This window comes from Podarcis vaucheri (assembly GCF_965113315.1).
Source record: "Podarcis vaucheri genome assembly, chromosome: 3".
Classification (NCBI taxonomy): domain Eukaryota; kingdom Metazoa; phylum Chordata; class Lepidosauria; order Squamata; family Lacertidae; genus Podarcis; species Podarcis vaucheri.
In genome coordinates, this window is record NC_138761.1 from 123,917,924 (window position 1) to 123,939,025 (window position 21,102).

Genomic DNA, 21,102 nt, shown 5'->3' on the forward strand with positions numbered 1-21,102 from the left:
CAGAGGGTTTCTCATGCCACAGTTCTGGAACTCTGTCCGTGATGAGTACTGAAAACATTTTTACTCCAGAAGGCAACCTAGAATTTATTATTGCTATGGGGCACTGGTTTAATGTTGCTGCCTTTCAGTTTTTTGCTGTTATTAATGATGATGATGGCACTTTTGTATAGTGCTTTCAGCAGATAGATGAGTCCCAACCAGTGGCCAGGCAGGCTTAGAGCTCATAGCTGTCAACTTTTTCCTTTTTTTAAGGGAAATTCCCTTATTCCGAATAGGATTCCTCGCAAGAAAAGGGACAGCTGTGATAGAGCTCTTACACCAGTCAGCTTGTTGTTCATTCTTCTTTTCTCCCCTGCTATGTTAGTTCCAGAGGATCCAAAGATGTCAGTACCCCCCTGTACATCCAAGTGTCCCATTTTGGGGACTCCCAGTGTCTACAGCCAGTGGCACTTTATCACCTGCCTAGGCAAAGTTTGGGGTCCACCACTAGAGGCCATCCCATCCATCCCACCTCCAACTGAGAAGAGTCAAGATTCAAAGCAGGGCCAAGTCCCTCACTCATAGATCAGTTTCTTAGCCACTGAGCCACAGCAGCTCTTACATTTTAGTTTCCTGTGTGAAGCAGGATATAAATAATTTTAATAATTAAATAAATAAGAACCAATGCATGCTGCAAAACAACATGGTCTCTGAAAGGCCTGCAAATGTCTTCTTTTTCTGTCAGGTACCTACCCCTTCCTGGATGTCGGCTTCCCAGCTTTGTCGACAGACAGATTTGCTTGATCTTAGTCTATCTTTCCCATTTCTCAATGCATTTCTTCATCAGTTTCTGAACCACAAAAATACAGGTTCTTTTTGATGTGGATTGTTGATGATGGTGGTGATGATGATGATTGTTTTGTAGTGAGTTGAATAGGATCCAAAATGTAGCCGCCTGATTGGTCGTAGAACAATAGGATTCAGAATGCAGCAGTATGATTGGTCCTAGAACAATGCAGCAGTATGATTGGTCCACAGGAGCCACCCAATCCAGCTCCAGGTGGAAGTGAACCCGCAAGCTGATTGGCCTATCACTTGCAGCCCATTGTGTAAATAATCTATATAAAGCAGATATTTTGGGGGAACTTTCATTCCTCGCTACTATGAGCTGAATAAAGAGCATGAAATCCACACTTGACTCCGAGTATATGTCAATGATTGTGATATCAGTATTGTTATTATTTGTGGGGTGCTCATTTCTTTTTTTCTTTTTTTTAAGAATTTTTTTTATTTTCAATGCAGAATCATAACAAAAATTACAAACATTGAATCCAAAATAATGCTATACAAACAAAAATCCCCGGAGCATATAAAAAAAAAACAGAAAAGGAAAAGGGGGGGGAAGGAAACAAAACTAAACTAAACAAAAACGCAAAAGCACACATCTACAGAAAAGAACCATATCATTACATACATAAACACAAATTGACTTCCTTCCTTTGTTCTGAGACCTCAAATAATTTACTCTAACTGTATTGTTGTGTCTAATTAGATTACTTCCACCTTGGTACTTTTTATTTTTTTTTACACCATTTTTCTTTTTCTTTAACCCTGTAAAGCATCATTTATTACATACCAATATACTAACTCCAGAACAATGTTTTTTCATATATTCTTTAGCACAACCCCATTCTTTTAATAATTTCTGGTCCGATTGTCCCCTTATGTAAGCTGTGAGTCTTGCCAGATTTATGTATTCACATAATTTAATTTGCCAATCTTTCACTGATGGATTTTTTCTGCCTTTCCAGTTTTTAGCTATAAGCATCCTGGCAGCTGTTGTTGCATAAAGGAATACTTTCCTTTGATTTTCGGGGATATCATTTGTAATTAAACCTAAAAGGAATGCCTCCGGTTTTTTACTAAAAGATAATTTAAACATCTTTTTGAGTTCTTCATAGATTTCATTCCAGAATTGTTTAATAGGTCAGCATTCCCACCACATGTGAAACATTGTTCCTATTTCTCATTTCTCTGTACATGTTGGTTGGGAGGTTGAGGCAAGCGGATTTGCACCATTTTTGTGCATTTTTCTCGGAGATGCTGGAAAAACACACACATTAGAAGAAGAAGAAGAGTTTGGATTTGATATCCCGCCTTTCACTCCCTTTAAGGAGTCTCAAAGCGGCTAACATTCTCCTTTCCCTTCCTCCCCCACAACAAACACACTGTGAGGTGAGTGGGGCTGAGAGACTTCAGAGAATTGTGACTGGCCCAAGGTCACCCAGCAGCTGCAGGTGGAGGAGCGGAGACGCGAACCCGGTTCCCCAGATTACGAGACTACCGCTCTTAACCACTATACCACACTACACCACACATTACCTGCCCTATACTCCATGTGATAAACTATGGGGTTGTATAAGGCGCCCTGGGCTCATTTTCTGATGGTCCAGATATATATGTGTAAAATAACAATAATTAAAATAATTCTGACAGCACCTTCTATAGCAGATAGGTAGCTTTTTGTATATTTTCCTCCAAATTACATCAAATTCCTTCCCCCTTTGTCCTTCCCTGCTGATCTTCAATCCTATGCATCTAATAAAAAAATAGCATACTTTGCTACTCACAGTTCAGCCTCAGCAGCAGCAGATAATGTGGTTTGTTTAAATTTTATTTCTGTTTAGTGTTATTTACTTTACATTGTGCTATGTGCCTCTCCCAACCCTCACGTGCGCACGTGATCTGTGGCACATGCATTGCCCTTTTGTAATTCTACCCATTATGTAATTTGACATCATTAAGCAGTTAAAGTCATGTAGTCTTATGTTATAAAGTATAAAGTTAATTTTAATTTGTTTGTGCTCCACGTTTACAGTGAAGGAGCTTATTCCCAAGGAGGAAGCCCTAACCATATAACCAACATCAACCTCAATAGCTGGACTTTGGACTTCGCTATCACCTCCAAGAGCTGGTCTTCGGGAAATATTCCTGGTGCCAATAATGTAAATTTTTAACCAGTTTTTGAAAGAAAAAGTCAAAGATTATTTACTTTTAATGCTGTAGTTCTATCTTAAATTAAGAATAGTTATCTCAAGAATGTTGTACATTTACAGGTGCCTTGGCAGTGTTTTTCCAACAGTTGTGAGTCACATCTTTGTGTCCTACAGCCCTCAGTGTTATCTGTGTATGCACATCCTTTGGCTGAAAAGAATAAACAAAGTTAGGTGTAAAAAAAGAGAGAAAGCCTTAGCCTTTTCTTCTCCCGAAGATATCCTGCAAGGCAACAGAGGTTTCGGATGAGAGTTTTCCTTATCCTAGATGGTCTACCTTCTCAGGTGGACGAGCCAGGCCTGTCCCCCATTTCCCTCTACAGCTTGCTCATAAACCACATTCTTGAGAACAAGAAGAAGAGGGCAGAGATATAACTATTGTGAGAGGCGTTCTTCAGAGGTCCAGAATATGGGAAGTCTGTGTGGAATTTAATAATTAATAATTTGGAACAGAAACCCAAAATATTGGGTTGGATTGTTGCGATTGATCTGAGCTAAACTGGGCCCATGCTGCAACCCACACGTTATCAGAAATATGATGGTGTGCAGCCCCTCTCTGAACTCCTTGTTGAGTCCTACAACCAACCACCCACCCCCACACCCCTGCTAACTTCCCTCCCTCTCTATCTGGCTTGCTGTTCCAGTAGCAGCAGCGGCAGAATTCCCAAAGGGAAGGAAGATTCCCTCCTTCTTCTCAAAGATGTCATGCTGCTATGACTGCAAGCCAAGCCCCAGGAGCGCTGCACCTTTACAAACTGAAGGGAATAAGTACACTAGTCCTTAGGGTGGGAGCAAAGATAGCGAGCAGCGTGCCAGGTGCCAGACAGCTCAAGCAGAAGAGACAGGGAAGGAATTGCCATATTCAACAACAGCAAGAGTAGCGAGGAAGGAAAGTGAGTGCAAGGGGGTTGGGGAGAATTTGAAATCTCCTCTGGGTCAGATTTTATTTATCTCAAAGAGTAAATACCCTGTCTTCTGATCAAGGCAGTTTACAACATATTATAAAAATACGTCTTTTGGTGATGGGGCAACCAAGAGAGTTGCTTGGAGGGGGGCATTATGTTCAGGCTACCGCTGTCCTTACGTGGCATACAACAACCCAGAAAAATTATGCACACCCCACCCGGAAGTGTATTTCCAGGCAGCTCTCAGGTAGACATAATTGTCCCTAGAGGATGAAGCTTCTCCCCCTACTCAGGACTCTTTGCATGGTTTGTTTCTATGGATCATGGCATCTGTGATGTCTGCGTGAGTTTAATATAAAATATACCCCTCACAAACTGTCTGTGACCCTGGTACAAGCTCCTATCTCAGACATGGCCTGGAAAGAATAATTAACACCCCGACTCCTAATAGTTGCAGAAAAGATCAGCATACTAATCTTTGTATTTGCCAGCAGACTTAATTATCACCCTCCCATAAGCAGGAACAGGCAATGAATGTATGATTCAGGAACCGTAGAGACAAGTCTTCCCAAAATTAAGGTTGCGTCCTCTTCACTTCGGACTTCTCTTAGAAAGCACAAATGACTTTTGTTATTCACTCACCAAGGAAGGCCTCTCTCCACTCTCTGTAGAAGTTAGTTAAAATAAAAGAACACTTAAACCCCAGAGTTCCAATGGTTGGCAAGCAGCTGTAGACCCACTTTGCTGCTCAAGGATCTCAGGGATCAACCCTACAATTCACTGGACCACAGAGTGAGTGTTGTTGCCTTGCTGACATAGGATATTGAAAGGGAGAGCTTAATTCTCACAGAAGGCATAGATGTCCAATCCCTGACTTTGTGCTTTGCTTGCTCCAATATCAGGTATGGCCCACCAACCCTTCTTTTAGCGTGGGTACTGTAGCACATCTCTATCTTCACTTTTTTTAGTCTTTGGCTAGTTAGGGACTCTTTTACTTTTTAGAATCAAGGTGTGTTGATGCACCTAATGATTACAGACCCTCCAACATTTATCTGATGAAAATGGGAACATCCAAAGGAAAAGAGGGGCATTCTGGGATCAAATCAGAAACTGGGACAGCAGCTGTAAATCCAGAACTTTCCCAGGAAAGTAGAGACACTTGTTTATTTGCTGCCCAGATATCTGCAACCTCGCTGTCTAAAGGTGTAATAAACCCACCTTTTTCTACTTCCTGGTGTAACAAGTTCTTTACTGGGCACAAGGGTTAAATGAATACATACATTTTTAATAACCACGTTTCGACTCTACCAGAAGGTTCGGTTCCTCTCAGGCCTGTAAGTTGTGTTGATTGCAATGTGATCCCTACTGCATAGGGTGGGTGGTTATGATGGTAGTGCTCAAGAGAATTTCTCCAGTTTGCAAATGTGACCATGGCACCAAAAAGGTTGATGTGCTGGGTGGAAAGCCATGCAAAAGCCTCTCCCAAACTATCTGGTGTTTTTGCTGCTGCTGCTGCTGCTGCTGATGATGATGATGATGATGATCTAACATTAAGGAAAACCTGTAATGCTGCAACACGTGCCTCATACTTGCCAAAATTTGTATTTCTGAGTCAGGAAATAAAGAAATCAGTGACATCACTAGTGGAAACCATAGCTTAGCATGGTGTCTGAATTTAGCCAATGTAACAGCTGCCTCTCTGGATGAGCAGATGATAATGTGCTGAAACAAAACTTGGAAATGTTGGCCATCTTTGTGAATATAGGTTATTTTTTCAACAATCCATCTCTGTGTACTTCCCTTTCCTCATCTATTTCAGCAGGTATGTCCTTGTTGTTGTTGTTTAGTCGTTTAGTCGTGTCCAACTCTTCGTGACCCCATGGACCAGAGCATGCCAGGCACTCCTGTCTCCCACTGCCTCCCGCAGTTTAGTCAAACTCATGTTCGTAGCTTCGAGAACACTGTCTAGCCATCTCGTCCTCTGTCGTCCCCTTCTCCTTGTGCCCTCCATCTTTCCCAGCATCAGGGTCTTTTCCAGGGAGTCTTCTCTTCTCATGAGGTGGCCAAAGTATTGGAGCCTCAGCTCCACGATCTGTCTTTCCAGTGAGCACTCAGGGCTGATTTCCTTCCGAATGTAGAGGTTTGATCTTCTGCCATCCATGGAATGGACTCTCAGCACTGCTCCTGGCATTTTCCGTCCATCCATAGTTGCCCTTGCTCTGTCTAGCTTGTTGCTACTTTTCATAATTTTGTTTATTCCACCACTGTATTAGCTTTTCAATTTCCCTTCTTTTAACTTCGTTTGCCACCCATTCATACAACAACACTGTCCTACTTATGTAATTATTCTTTCCTATGTACAAATATTTGAAATTTATTAATAAAATATTGGACACAATCTGCCTGATTGAAGATAATCGTAGTAGAACAGGTTCTAACACACAAACTCATTAACTGAATTTAGATCAACATATCAGCTGCTGTGCTGTTGTTGTGATATTGCATCTTCAAAGAATGCAACATTTCAGTTATAGGGTCAAAAGTCTATTGTAGGTCCATTTATTCAGCCAGAGGACAAGACTTGCTGGCTGTCGGATGCGATCACTTTTAATATAGAATAACTTGTCAGGACTTCTGCTGATGTGACTACAGTAAGCAGAAGGAAACTGAGTATTATTAGAGCTGCGATGAATATTCGCCTTTTAATAGCTTATCTTTTCAGTGGGGTCCATTTTTTTTTTCTTAAAAAACACTCATGTGGTGTGAATATTCACTTTTCCCACATGGTTGGCACCATTGTTTCCTCAACTACAAGTGAGGCCACAGGCTAACACTTTCATAAGAACTGCCACAACTGCTAGCACATTTCCAAAGCTAAGCAGCATTCATCATCATCATCATCATCATCAATTATTTCAGTAGGAAAAGTCTGGTGAAAATTTCCTCTTGGGTGACATAGAAAACATGGTGTGGAATTTAAAACATTGGGAGGACTTCCTGTGAAAGTTGGGACGAGTCAGTGGAAGCCACGTGGATAGTGTTTGAATGGTTTTGTCATGCCTTTGGGTAGTACAATAAAGCTGACTGCAGCGGAAGCCATGGCCATCAGCCACCCTCTCCAACTCCCCTCTCCTGAGCCCTTACATCCATAGAATCAATGTCCAACTATAGGTTTTGCAATGTACCAAAGCCAATGGTAATGCCCCAAAAGCTGTATAAATGAACTTTTGAAATTATACAGCAAGGTAACAATATAATTATATATAAGCCCAAGTGGGAAAAATTGCGATTGGAATTTTTTTTATTAACACACACAAAAAGTGTGTTGAAAGAATATCATATTTTTCAGTGTATAGGTTTCTCCCATGTATAAGATGACCCCTATATTTTTGAACCCAAAGTTAAGAAATTGGGCCAGAGCCCAAACCTGAGCCACCCGCAGTGAATCAAGTAGGGTTTCAAATTGGAAGGGGGAGCCATGTGTTGAGAGATCACAGCACTGTGGGAGAGGGGTTGGCCTAGATGACCCTCAGGACGCCTTCCAACTCTACAATTCTACAAGTCTATGATTCTATGACAAAAACTGTGTCCTGGTCTTGTTCATGTCAACAACCACCATCTTTATGATGAATAGAAAAAAGACAGTCAAGGAACCCAGAAATTACAGAAAACAAATGAAATACTGTGAAAATCTCTGAGACGAGAAGTAATCAACTAGAAATATTATAGAATTGAACTAAATAACAAAAATCGAAAAGTTTAAGGGGAAAAATTAGAAAAACCTAGAATTGAACAAAGCCTTAACGGGATGCCGGCTACAAACCTTGTTTCACTGAACTATTCAGTTTCCTCAGAAGGAAATAGAGAAATCATAAACCTTAAATGATTTTAAACAAACTCAAGAACAGGGCTGAAACGCTCCCCTGAGTTTACAAAAAGGGTTTGAAAACCTAAATGGCAAGTTTTAGACATAGCCCTATTTAAAGAAAGCCAAGCAGTAGTAATAAGGAGTTAAAGACTCGGCTCTGAAAACTCTAGTATTGCCTTTACAAATAGTTTTTAAAAAACCTACATAGCACAAATTCAAAGAAAGGATTACCGTTTTAATTTTTAAACAAACTCAAAAACAGGGCTGAAACGCTCCTTTGTTCTGAGGAAACTGAATAGTTCAGTGAAACAAGGTTTGTAGCCGGCCTCCTGTTAAGGCTTTGTTCAATTCTTTTTTTTTCTAATTTTTTCCTTAAACTTTTAAATTTTTGTTATTTAGATTAATTCTATAAGATAATATTTCTAGTCAATTACTTCTCGTTTCAGGGATTTTCACAGTATTTCGTTTTGTGTAAGCCATCTTTATGACAAGCATCAAAACGCATTTGGAGGAAAAGAAAATGGCAGCCACAGCTTGCTGGCCCTCTGTGGTTCGCAGGGATTGGGGAGGCAGTGCTGAATGGAGGTGTGACCCATGCACACAAAAACAAAATGCCCCGGCCCCACCAACCTCCACTTGCAAAACGCCAGAGGCAGGGCTGTCATCATCAAGTCAAGACTGCTGGGGAGCCCATGTGTGTAGCCTGGAGCTCTGATCAGCACTGCTGGTTCCCTGTACCTCCAGTCTCCAGTCTTCGGGGCAAGCTGCTTCCCTGCAGCAAGGATTGTGTGTAGGCAAGAAGTAGGAGGAGGAGGAGGAGGAGGAGTTTGGATTTGATATCCCGCTTTATCACTACTCTAAGGAGTCTCAAAGCGGCTAACAATCTCCTTTCCCTTCCTCTCCCACAACAAACGCGCTGTGAGGTGAGTGAGGCTGAGAGACTTCAGAGAACTGTGACTAGCCCAAGCAGCTGCATGTGGAGGAGCGGGGAAGTGAACCCAGTTCACCAGATTACGAGTCCACCACTCTTAACCACTACACCACACTGGCTCACCAGTGGGTGGCGCTCCAGGCTGTGCCACCCAACTCCCCAGTGTCACGGCAGCTAAAATATGTCACCTGTGATGTCGGCACATGGAGGGAATGGGATCCTGATTAATATTGTGGGAATAAGGATTTTGGCATGCTACCCCACTCATCTCACAGCTCCAATCAGCAGCGCCTAGACTGCATAGGAAAGCCAACAGCCCGCTGGCTGCAGAAGCGGGAGTGGTGACAACTTCTGTTAAGCACTACTGCCCCCATCCTGGGCAAGCGCGGTGCCTTCTGGGGAGAGCAGCAGAGTCTATTTATTCAAGGGCTCTTGAAACCTGGAGCTGGACTTGTTTCTCAGTTGCAGACAAACACTAATAATCAGGACTGTCAACCAATCAAATTTATCGCCAGTATGTTTTCCTGGTGGGAATTCTGGAAAGCACCTTGATAATAAATCTTTCTTGTCTGTATTGGCTTTTCTCTTTTTCATCATTCTTGACGGTTAAACTGGTCTGCAGGCAAATAAAATTGGGAAGCAGAGTCGGGTGCTGGGATAGGAAAGGAGGAGGAGACTCATGAGGGTAGAATTTTCACAGTTGCATCTGCAGCGACCTGGAAGTAACGGAGCGTGTTACTTCCGGGTTTTGCCACGCGCGCATGCGCAGACAGTCATAATGACATCACGCGCATGTGTGGAAGCGGCGAAACGTGACCTGCGCATGCGCAGACACGCTGTCGCATCTTACGTTCCGTTAGGGATGCAAAAGGGGCTCCAGAACGGATCCCGTTTGCATCCTGAGGTACCACTGTATTACCTCTCCTGTTTTACACTAATAACTTCAAATGCCGTATCTTGGCCAGTTAGAGGGGGAAACGAGAAGTTCCTGTCAATGCCAAATTTCTATCTTCTTCAGTTAGCAACCATTCTCTCAAGACGGATCTTTGTGACTTCCGTGCGTTTATTACTTGATTTCTGTTTTGCATTTGCAGGTAGCTTGGCAGTTTCCACCCAACTATTCATCAGTACATTTGCCCATTTGTAGCAGAACATCACACTCCTTGATTTTATCCACACACTGCCATGGGTTGGCTGTAAGCAATCAAGCCAAAAACAAAGTTAGATGCAAAACAGAGAAAACCACTATTTAAATCTCTATTATATCATCACAGTCTTGATGTTTCCTCTTCCTATACTAATGCTGACTTTCTCTCTATTTCTGGGCTTGATTGAACTTGTTACATGCTACAGAGGTCTAAATGGCCCTGACCCTGCTTAGCACAGGGAATATTTTCACTCACAACAATCTCCCAAGAGAATTCAGCTCCTAGTAGGAAGGTTTGTTATAGAAAATGTTTTATTTGTGGTAATACTTAAATGATAAGTCAGGGAGGCACACAGAACTAAATCATAATATTGATGGCTCTTATTCTTTAAGAAATAAAACACATGACTCCCTAAGGAGAACTAGCTTTGCAACAGATACTTTAGAAATAAAATGATTTAGAAGTCCATCTTATCCAGAAAGGTTGCTTCATATTATCAGTCACTTACTGCAGAGTTTATCGTCACAGTTCTGAGGGCAGTCTTCACATGGTGGAGCTGGTCTGTAGGGTTCTTCTTTAACTATGCTCCCTCTGAAATTGCAGAGCAGTACAATATGCTTAGGATGTGGGTGGTGCTGTGGTCTAAACCATAGAGCCTAGGGCTTGCCGATCAGAAAGTCAGCAGTTCGAATCCCCGCGACGGGGTGAGCTCCTGTTGCTTGGTCCCTGCTCCTGCCAACCTAGCAGTTCGAAAGCACGTCAAAGTGCAAGTAGATAAATAGGTACCGTTCTGGCGGGAAGGTAAACGGCATTTCCATGCGCTGCTCTGGTTCTGCTGGCCACATGTCTGCGGACAAACGCTGGCTCCCTCGGCCAGTAAAGCAAGATGAGTGTCGCAACCTCAGAGTCATCCATGACTGGACCTAATGGTCAGGGGTCCCTTTACCTTTTGAAATATGCTTTGCATCAAAGGTGCTACGCAGAATGACTTTTGCAGCATACATTGTGTGGCAGGTCTGATGGCGGTTAGTTATTGACTCACTCAAAAAATTATTGTATACAGCACATGCCATGACAAATTACACACAAAAGACAGAAGAACTAAAAATATACTCATAAAATTTCAGACAAACAAATGTTTAAAACAAATCGCCCACTACGCAATTAATTGCTGGCTCAAACACATAGTATTAGCACAGCTTTCTAGCAGCTATGGCAAATTATGCCCCCTAATGTATCTTTGGTGTGTCATTTATTGTGATTATGTTTTACAGTGGTACCTTGTGTTACAGACGCTTCAGGTTACAGACTCCGCTAACCCAGAAATAGTACCTCTGGTTAAGAACTTTGCTTCAAGATGACAACAGAAATCATGTGGCGGTGGCAGCGGGAGGCCCCTTTAACTAAAGTGGCACCTCAGGTGAAGAACACTTTCAGGTTAAGAACTAACCTCCAGAACATATTAAGTTCTTAACCCGAGGTGTTATTGTTGTTGTTTAGTCGTTTAGTCGTGTCCGACTCTTCGTGACCCCATGGACCAGAGCATGCCAGGCACTCCTGTCTTCCACTGCCTCCCGCAGTTTGGTCAGACTCATGCTGGTAGCTTCGAAGAAACTATCCAACCATCTCGTCCTCTGCCATCCCCTTCTCCTTGCGCCCTCCATCTTTCCCAACATCAGGGTGTTTTCCAGGGAGTCTTCTCTTCTCATGAGGTGGTCAAAGTCTTGGAGCCTCAGCTTCAGGATCTGTCCTTCCAGTGAGCACTCAGGGCTGATTTCCTCCAGAATGTAGAGGTTTGATCTTCTTGCAGTCCATGGGACTCTCAAGAGTCTCCTCCAGCACCATAATTCAAAAGCATCAATACTTCGGCGATCAGCCTTCTTTATGGTCCAGCTCTCACTTCCATACATCACTACTGGGAAAACCAGAGCTTTAACTAAATGGACCTTTGTTGGCAAGGTGATGTCTCTGCTTTTTAAGACGATGTCTAGGTTTGTCATTGCTTTTCTCCCAAGAAGCAGGCGTCTTATAATTTCGTGGCTGCTGTCACCATCTGCAGTGATCATGGAGCCCAAGAAAGTAAAATCTCTCACTGCCTCCATTTCTTTCATGAAAACAAGTCACACAAAACAGATGCAGAAGGCGGGGGGTGGGGAATACAGCATCTGATATTTTAAAGTGGAAAAACTTGGTGAACTTGAGGCAATTGCTACTATTGACCCACTTAATGTTCAATGCCCAGTAACCAAAGCTTTTGGCCCACACAGAACTAGCAGCCTTATACAGGGTGTTGCTCCGGAATTGATTGCCAAGGCGCTGTAAACCTGCTACCCACCTGAGATCAAGAGGCCACATGTGACACCATTAATTTCAATCTAATTAGGCAACAACTTTATTGATTAAAGATGTAAAGGGATTTGGCCTAGGCATTGGGTATCTCTGATATCAACCAGCCCGTATCTCCTCCTGGAACCCTAATGGGATACCCAGTTCCCTTAGAGGGACAGCCAGAAGCCTACAAGCTCCCTTCCGACTATGACTAAGGCTTTATCAAATCCTTAACCCGTCCTTGCCACGAGGAAGGCAAAACCTTCAGCTCCCCACTTAACACAAAATCCACTTATGTACACAAGGGCCCTGAACCTAACCCCCATATAAGTGGGTAGTCGCCTTTATACAGTAGATTCATATTGAGGCAGAGTAAGCAAAGAAGGGAAAAAAGAAATAATCTTTATTTGCGTCAGCCATAGCAATAAAACTACGATATGATATAAAAGAATAGAAATAAAAATGAAGATTAAATGCTTATATAAAGATACTGTTTATATAATGCTTATATAAAGATACAGACAGAAGTACTGTTCTTGGGGGGCAGGAGGTAGGCAGGTGTGGAGGACTCACTGGTCCTGAATGGGGCAACTGGGCCCCTGAAGGACCAGGTGCGCAGCCTGGGAGTCATTCTGGACTCACAGCTGTACATGGAGGCGCAATCATCATCATCATCAAAGATTTCAGTAGGAAAAGTCTAGTGAAAATTTCCCCTTGGGTGACAAAGAAAACATGGTGTGGAATTTAAAACATTGGGAGGACTTCCTGTGAAAGTTGGGACGAGTCATTGGAAGCCACGTGGATAGTGTTTGAATGGTTTTGTCATGGCCTTTGGGTAGTACAATAAAGCTGACTACCTTGGAAGCCATGGCCATCAGCCACCCTCTCCAACTCCCCTCTCCTGAGCCCTTAAATCCATAGAATCAATGTCCAACTATAGGTTTTGCAATGTACCAAAGCCAGTGGTAATGCCCCAAAAGCTATATAAATGAACTTTTGAAATTATACAGCAAGGTAACAATATAAATATATATAAGCCCAAGTGGGAAAAATTGCAAATGGTTTTTTTCCATTAACACACACAAAACAATGTGTTGAAAGAATATCATATTTTTCAGTGTACAGTGGCACCTCGGGTTAAGTACTTAATTTGTTCCGGAGGTCCGTACTTAACCTGAAAGTGTTCTTAACCTGAAGCACCACTTTAGCTAATGGGGCCTCCTGCTGCTGCCATGCCTCCGAAGCACAATTTCTGTTCTTATCCTGAAGCAAAGTTCTTAACCTGAAGTACTATTTCTAGGTTAGCGGAGTCTGTAACCTGAAGCGTATGGAACCCGAAGTGTATGGAACCCGAGGTACCACTGTATAAGATGCCCCCATGTATAAGACGACCCTTATTTTTTTGAACCCAAAATTAAGAAATCGGGCCAGAGCCCAAACCCGCACCACGCGCACCCGTGTCAAACCCCAAACCGAACCCAAGTCCAGGTCAGAGCTTGGGCCGCCCGCACCAGAGCCAGAGCCGGAACCCCTGAGCATTCACCAACCGTGTATAAAATGACCCACAAATTTTGACGAAATCCTTTAATATGTGGAAAAATACGGTATGTTGTTAGCAACTAAATAAGAGTGCAAAGAATGAATATGTAAATGGATGGAAAGACAAGGATTATGGAGCCAACCAAGGGGCTGCAGGAGGAGGTCGTGGAATGGAGTCCAGCCCAGTCTAGCCGGGGATCAGGCTGCAGGCAGCCATCATGTGCTGGCATTCCGCTTGTGTTTAAAACTCCATAGCAACAGAACAGGCCTCTCATGTGACCGTTAACCCCTGCCATTGTCTGTTTGATCCTTTCACTCTGGATTCTGAGCCTGAGAACGACGGCAGCATGGGCAACCTGGGCAGCCGAGTAGAGAAACGGGATTCCTTGCCGACTTCTCCAGGAGGTCTGCGTGGCAGGCGTCAGCCAGACGGGCTGCTCCGGAAAAGAACGTCACAGCGTGGAGTTTTTGGCTACTTCCATTGGGGCAAGCGGGACACCCGGGCTGAGAAGAAGCACCAGTCATCTGGAGGTGGCTTTCAAAGGGACTATGAAAGTGACCAGGAGAACCAGTCCCCCAAGCGGTATTTCCGGGAACATCAACAGGCAGCTGATTTCTCCAAGAGCTCATTGCCTGAGCATGGATGCTTCAGCAGGTGTCGGATCAGACCCTCTGCCTTCGAGGTGGTATCATGGAAGAGCCTGATGTGCATGCCGAGGCGGTCATCAGCTGTCAGGGAACTGACATCAGAGGAAAGGGAGGTGGTAGGGCTCCCAGAGACTGGGAGAGAGTCAGCAGCTAAAGCAGGGACAAGGAGGGGGAGCGAGGGGTCTCTGGAGGAGGATCTCAGTAATGCTGAGAGAGACGCAGCAGCCCAGGCAGGAAACAGCAGGGGAGAGAAAGGGGTGAGAGACACTTCCAGCGAAAATAGCGGGGAGGTGTCAGAAGCAACTGCAGGGAGACCCATGCTTCGCCGGAAGCTGCCACGTCGTGAGTCCAGGAGACGCGTTTCCGTTAAGGAACTTCTTTGCTGGAAGCGCTTCCGCAGGCAGCCACTGTCAGACTCTACTAGTGACTAGAGCAGACATGTCTGAGGAGCTCTGTCACACACAGAGGTTTGTGGGGCCGCACAAACTCTGAAGGGGCACAATTTTAAGCACAAGCAGCTAATCATCCCCTGACAGCAGTCTGACAGTCTTTGTACGCTGCCTGTGCAGGAGAAAGCATCATGAGCAACCCAGCCGGAACCGGAGAGGCAGGGGTTGGAGCTGGTCCAAGCTTGGAAGAAAGGTATCAAGCTCTGGAGGTCCAACTTGCGCTGCAGACGGCGAGGCTCGAGGAGAGAAGGGCTCAGGATGCTGACAAGAAGGGGAGAACCACTCAGTTCCCCAGAAAGGTACCAGGATTGGTGCAGAGGTTTGGGGGGGACCCCAAGGATTACCATGCCTTTAGGACTGAGATGCAATATGCCCTGAATGTGCAGTTTGATGAGTTCCCTGATGAGGAATCGCGAGTTGCTTTCGTAATTGGGCATCTTGAGAAGGGGGCGCGGGACTGGGTTCGACCCCTGATGGCAACGCACAACGATATCCTAAAGGACACTATGAAATTCTTTCGTGCAATGGATATCATGTTTTCCAGCGATATTGAGGAAGGGGTGGTGCGCAGACAGCTAATGGCTTGCAAGCAGGGAAGCAGATCTGTCCGTGAGTACTGGACTGAATTTACCATGCTGATTCACAGATTGGGGTGGGATTTATCGGCAGCACCCATTCAGATGCTATTTGAAGAAGGTCTTTCTTCAGCTGTGAAAGACGAGCTGGCCAGGAGCCCCAGGGCGGTGTCTATGGATCAGCTGACCAAATCTGCGCTGACCATTGGAGCGCGCCAGGAGGCAAGAGCCTTGGAGAGGCGGGAAGGGAGAGGGGAACGTTGGAAGGAGTTACGCATTCCAGACATTCCTGAGCCAGCTTTCCCGCCGGCAGAGCCGATGGAAATCGGAACAGCCCGCGCGCGCGCAGTTTCAAAGCAAAGTGAGGGGGCGAAGAAGGAGGGAAAGGGAGCCCGGAAATGCTATCTCTGCCAACAGCCAGGCCACTTTGCCAGAGTCTGCCCCCAGAGGAAGGAATGGCAAGGGATGGTGGGAGCAGTTGAGGGGGGAGAGCAGGGAGAAACGGAGCAGGTAAAAGCCAACGCCTGGTTGCCAACGTCAGGGCACTGCAGCCAGGCCAAAGAGCAGTGAAAGTGCCCGTGCCAGAAGCTCCTCGACCTGCTCTAGTGATTGAAGTGTCGCTAGAGCTGCAAAATGGACACCCCCTAAAAATAAAGGCGCTGTTGGACTCAGGCAGCTCCTGCAATTTTATGAGCAAGGAGTTTGCTGCTGAACATCAGATACAGACTATCCCTTTAAGCAACCCCCTGCAGGTGACCACGATCGATGGCAGGGAACTGTTGGGAGGAGGAGTTAGCTTGCAGACCGTCCCAATGATAATGAGGGTGGCAAGGCACACAGAACTGATAGCGTTTAATGTGGCCACCTTGGGAGGCGCTCCCATTATTTTGGGAATGAGCTGGCTAGCCTTACATGATCCGCTGGTGGGCTGGCATCAAAGAGTGGTTTCCTTCGGTTCAGCACATTGCTTAGAACACTGCAGGGGGGAAAAGGGGTCAGCAGGGGCCCAAGCCACCCTAGCAGGGACTGAAGTAATGGGGAAGGGGAAGGTGCCACCACAGTATGCTGATCTCAGCGACGTGTTCAGCGAGAAGGAAGCTGACCAACTACCCCCGCATAGGCCCTTTGATTGCCAGATCAATTTACTCCCTGGAGCACAGCTTCCTGTAGGCAAGTTGTATGCCATGTCAGACAGGGAAATGCAGGAGTTGCGAGCGTTCATTGACAAGAACCTGAAGAGAGGCTTCATCAGAGAGTCCAAGGCAGCGGGGGGTAGCCCAGTGTTTTTTGTGGATAAAAAAAACACGGACAAGCCGAGGCTGGTATGTGACTTTCGGCGCCTAAATGCAGTGACAGAGCCGGCGGCTTTTCCTATGCCCAGGATTGATGATATTTTGACCAGGGTGCGAAAAGGAAAGATTTTTACAAAGCTGGACCTAAGGGGGGCGTACAACCTGATACGTATAAGGAAAGGGGATGAATGGAAGACCACCATGTTCACCCCTTTGGGGGCATTTGAATACCTCGTTATGCCTTTTGGATTACAAACAGGCTCCGCGTGTTTTCAAGCCTTCATGAACCACGTACTGGGGCCTTTGCTCTACAAGAATTGCGTGGCCTTCTTAGATGACGTGTTGGTGTATTCGGAGAATGAGGAGCAACATGTGAGAGACGTCAGAGAAGTGTTGAGCAGGCTGCAAGCCAACAGACTGTGGGTGAAACTGGAGAAGTGTCAGTTTCATACCAAGGAGGTGGAATTTCTGGGGTACCGCTTGTCAGACAAGGGGTTGGCCATGGACCCCGGCAAGGTTCAAGCGGTGCTGGAATGGAAAACACCCAAGACCAAGAAGGATGTGCAGAGGTTCCTAGGGTTTGGAAACTTTTATCGTAAGTTCATCCGAAACTTCGCCCACCTGACGGCGCCCATCACGGACTGTCTCAGCAGTAAAAAGAAGTTTGTTTGGACGGGGGAGGCGGAGCGAGCGTTTGAGGAACTGAAAAGGGCCTTCGCCTCTGATGAACAACTTCTACATGTGGATTTACAAAAAAAGCTGAGGGTCGAAACAGACGCTTCTGACAGAGCCATAGGGGCGGTGCTTCTTCTGCAGCCGGGGAAGGAGGGGTCAGAGTGGCGACCGTGTGCCTTCTTTTCGCGAAAGCTGAACAAATCTGAGAGGAACTACACGGTGTACGACCGGGAACTTCTTGCGATTCATGAGGCCTTCCGGAGATGGAGGCACCTGCTAATTGGTGCACAACAGAAGGTGCAAGTGTGCACGGACCATAAGAATCTAGAGTATTGGAGAACTGCGCGAGTGCTCAACCAACGGCAGTTGAGATGGGCCCAGGAGTTCTCCAAATTTAACTTTGAGATTTGTTACGTACCAGGCCCGGAGAACGTTAGGGCGGACGCTCTCTCACGCAAACCTGAATATTTGGAGGGAGAGGGTGCACCCGAAGAGACCCATGTCATTCCCGAGGACCGCTGGGTGTGTGGGGCGGCATTGGTGGGGCAAAGGGAACTGGTAGAGGGAACGGTGCAGGATGAATACGCCCAGGACAAACTCAGGGGTCTCAGGAGGGAGGGAGACAAACCCGGGGGTTTTGAGGAGAGAGATGGGGCGTTGTACTACAAGGGAGCGTTATACATACCTGAAGGGGAATTGAGGGAAAAGGTACTCAAGCAACTGCACGATAGCCCCACAGCAGGGCATTTTGGGCAACACAAAACCATGTGGCTGGTTACCAGGGAATTCTGGTGGCCCAAGGTCAGGGAAGATGTGCGGGAATATGTGAGAGGGTGTGACCGATGCCAACGAGCCAAGGGGGAGAGGCGGGCACCGGCAGGTTTATTAGAACCACTACCCACGCCGGAAAGGCCATGGGAGGCAGTGGCAATAGATTTCATGACTGATCTGCCCAGGTCCAAAGGGAAAACAGCCATCATGGTTGTGGTAGACCTGTTAACCAAGATGACCCACTTTATAGCCTGCTCACATGCGGTCACAGCGGAAGAAACCGCTAAATTGTTTGTGGAAAATGTGTTTAGGCTGCATGGCGCCCCCTTGAGGGTGGTTTCTGACCGAGGGAAACAATTTACTTCCAGGTTCTGGAGGAAGCTCATGAGCTTATTGCATGTAGAGGTGAATTTCTCTACTGCCCATCATCCAGAAACCAACGGGCAGGCGGAAAGAGCTAATGGTGTCCTCCAGCAATATTTGAGGTGTTATGTGAATGACAGAGAGAATGATTGGGTGGAGAAGCTGGCGTTGGCAGAATTTGCCTACAACAATGCAGAGAACGTGTCCACGGGGATGAGCCCTTTTTTGGCTAATCACGGGTGTCATCCCCGAGCCTTCCCAGGGGGGGAAGGGGAGAACTGGAGCGTTCCAGCCGCAGAACAGTTCGTTGAAGAAATGGAAGCGATCCATCGCCAGCTCCAACTTAATTTAAACAGGGCGAAGGAGGAATATAAGAGGCAGGCAGACAAAACCAGAAGGGAAGGGGAAAGCATTAGGGTGGGGGACCAGGTGTGGCTGTCCACCCAAGGGTTACCATTTAAAGGAGGTTGTAAGAAGTTAAGACCCAAAAGACTGGGCCCATTTGAAGTCACGCAACAGGTCAACCCAGTGGCTTTCAGACTCCGGTTACCGAACCACATGAAGTTGCACCCAGTGTTCCACAGGTCGTTGCTGTCACCGTATATAGGGGACAGAGAGGGGAGGGTCAATAGGGGACCAGCTATGGAGGAAAAAGAACACAGCTACCATGTAGCGGAGATTCTCGATTCCAGGTGGAAGGGAGAGCAAGTAGAGTATTTGGTAATGTGGGAAGGGGAGCCGGAGTCGGAAAACACCTGGGTCAGGGCAGAGGATGTAGATGACGAGGTTTTGATTGAAACTTTTCATCAGAGATTCCCTCGTAAACCCCAGCCAGTGGCGAGGTTCCGGAGGGAATACTTCGCCACCACCGACGAAGAAGAAGAGTTGGAGGGGTTCTCTGATTCCGAGGGGGAGGAGGATTCAGCGAGTCGGAACGAAGACCGATGGAGGGAAATGTTCGAGACGTCTGAAGATGAAGAGGATTCTTTTCGGGGTTTCAGCTCCTCACCGCCCAGAAGAGAGAGTAGGGGCGGGGGAGAAGGGGGCCCTGGAGGGGAGGTGGATGTCAGGGAACTGACATCAGAGGAAAGGGAGGTGGTAGGGCTCCCAGAGACTGGGAGAGAGTCAGCAGCTAAAGCAGGGACAAGGAGGGGGAGCGAGGGGTCTCTGGAGGAGGATCTCAGTAATGCTGAGAGAGACGCAGCAGCCCAGGCAGGAAACAGCAGGGGAGAGAAAGGGGTGAGAGACACTTCCAGCGAAAATAGCGGGGAGGTGTCAGAAGCAACTGCAGGGAGACCCATGCTTCGCCGGAAGCTGCCACGTCGTGAGTCCAGGAGACGCGTTTCCGTTAAGGAACTTCTTTGCTGGAAGCGCTTCCGCAGGCAGCCACTGTCAGACTCTACTAGTGACTAGAGCAGACATGTCTGAGGAGCTCTGTCACACACAGAGGTTTGTGGGGCCGCACAAACTCTGAAGGGGCACAATTTTAAGCACAAGCAGCTAATCATCCCCTGACATCAGCCAAAGGCCAGAAGCTGTCCAAGAGCAACAGGAGCCTGGCCCAGAACAGCACCAGCAGCTCCTCGCAACGCAGCCCTCTCAGCAGTCACCTGCTGCACACCATCAGCCTGGATGAGAGCACAAACGCTATCCAAAGCTTCCCCACCGACACTCCATGTTTCAAACCTGCTCCAACCCAGCTGAGTGCTTCCATAGGCCACAACAACCGCACTGGTGACTCCTTGGACAGGGCTTCCCAGGGGCCATGGGACCCCCTGGCTGTAGACAAAACACCTCCGTCTTGCAGGAGCCTGAGCCCCCTGCAGAGCTCTGGGGAACCACAGCCTCCGAATGAACCCACAAACTCCCTGGAAGATGTGATGAAGCTGCTCGAGGACCGGCTGACTGAGAAGGGCATGGAGAGAAATCTGAGTGAGAATGAGGATCCCTTCACTCAGATATTTGAGGACAAATGGCGTTTGTGGATGGATGAGCTGGAAGAACTGAAGCAGGAAATTCAGCTGAAGCTCTACAAAGCTCAGCAGCTAGAGAAACGGCTGCAAGAAGAGCTGGACCTTCAGCCCAGATGTATCAGCTAAAGGTCTGGTTCACCTCCTCCCTAGAGGATTTTGAAGACTGCTGCCATCCATGGAATGGACTCCCAGCACTGCTCCTGGCATTTTCTGTCCATCCATAGTTGCCCTTGCTCTGTCTAGCTTGTTGCTACTTTTCATAATTTTGTTTATTCCACCACTGTATTAGTTTTTAAATTTCCATTCTTTTAACTTCGTTTGCCACCCATTCATACAACAACACTGTCCTACTTATGTAATTACTTGATATATTATTCTTTCCTATGTACAAATATTTGAAATTTATTAATAAAATATTGGACACAAACTGCCTGATTGAAGATAATCGTAGTAGAACAGGTTCTAACACACAAACTCATTAACTGAATTTAGATCAACATATCAGCTGCTGTGCTGTTGTTGTGATATTGCATCTTCAAAGAATGCAACATTTCAGTTATAGGGTCAAAAGTCTATTGTAGGTCCATTTATTCAGCCAGAGGACA

General features: G+C 46.1%; 1 pseudogene across 1 annotated transcript; it reads left to right on the forward strand.

The window, feature by feature from the left end:
- Window positions 1–14,098: 14,098 nt before the first annotated feature.
- Window positions 14,099–20,623, forward strand: LOC309528718 (NEDD4-binding protein 3 homolog pseudogene; annotated as a pseudogene). Its single transcript has 2 exons — window positions 14,099–14,408; window positions 20,046–20,623. The product of its transcript is annotated as an NEDD4-binding protein 3 homolog pseudogene (transcript).
- The last annotated feature ends 479 nt before the right edge of the window (window positions 20,624–21,102 follow it).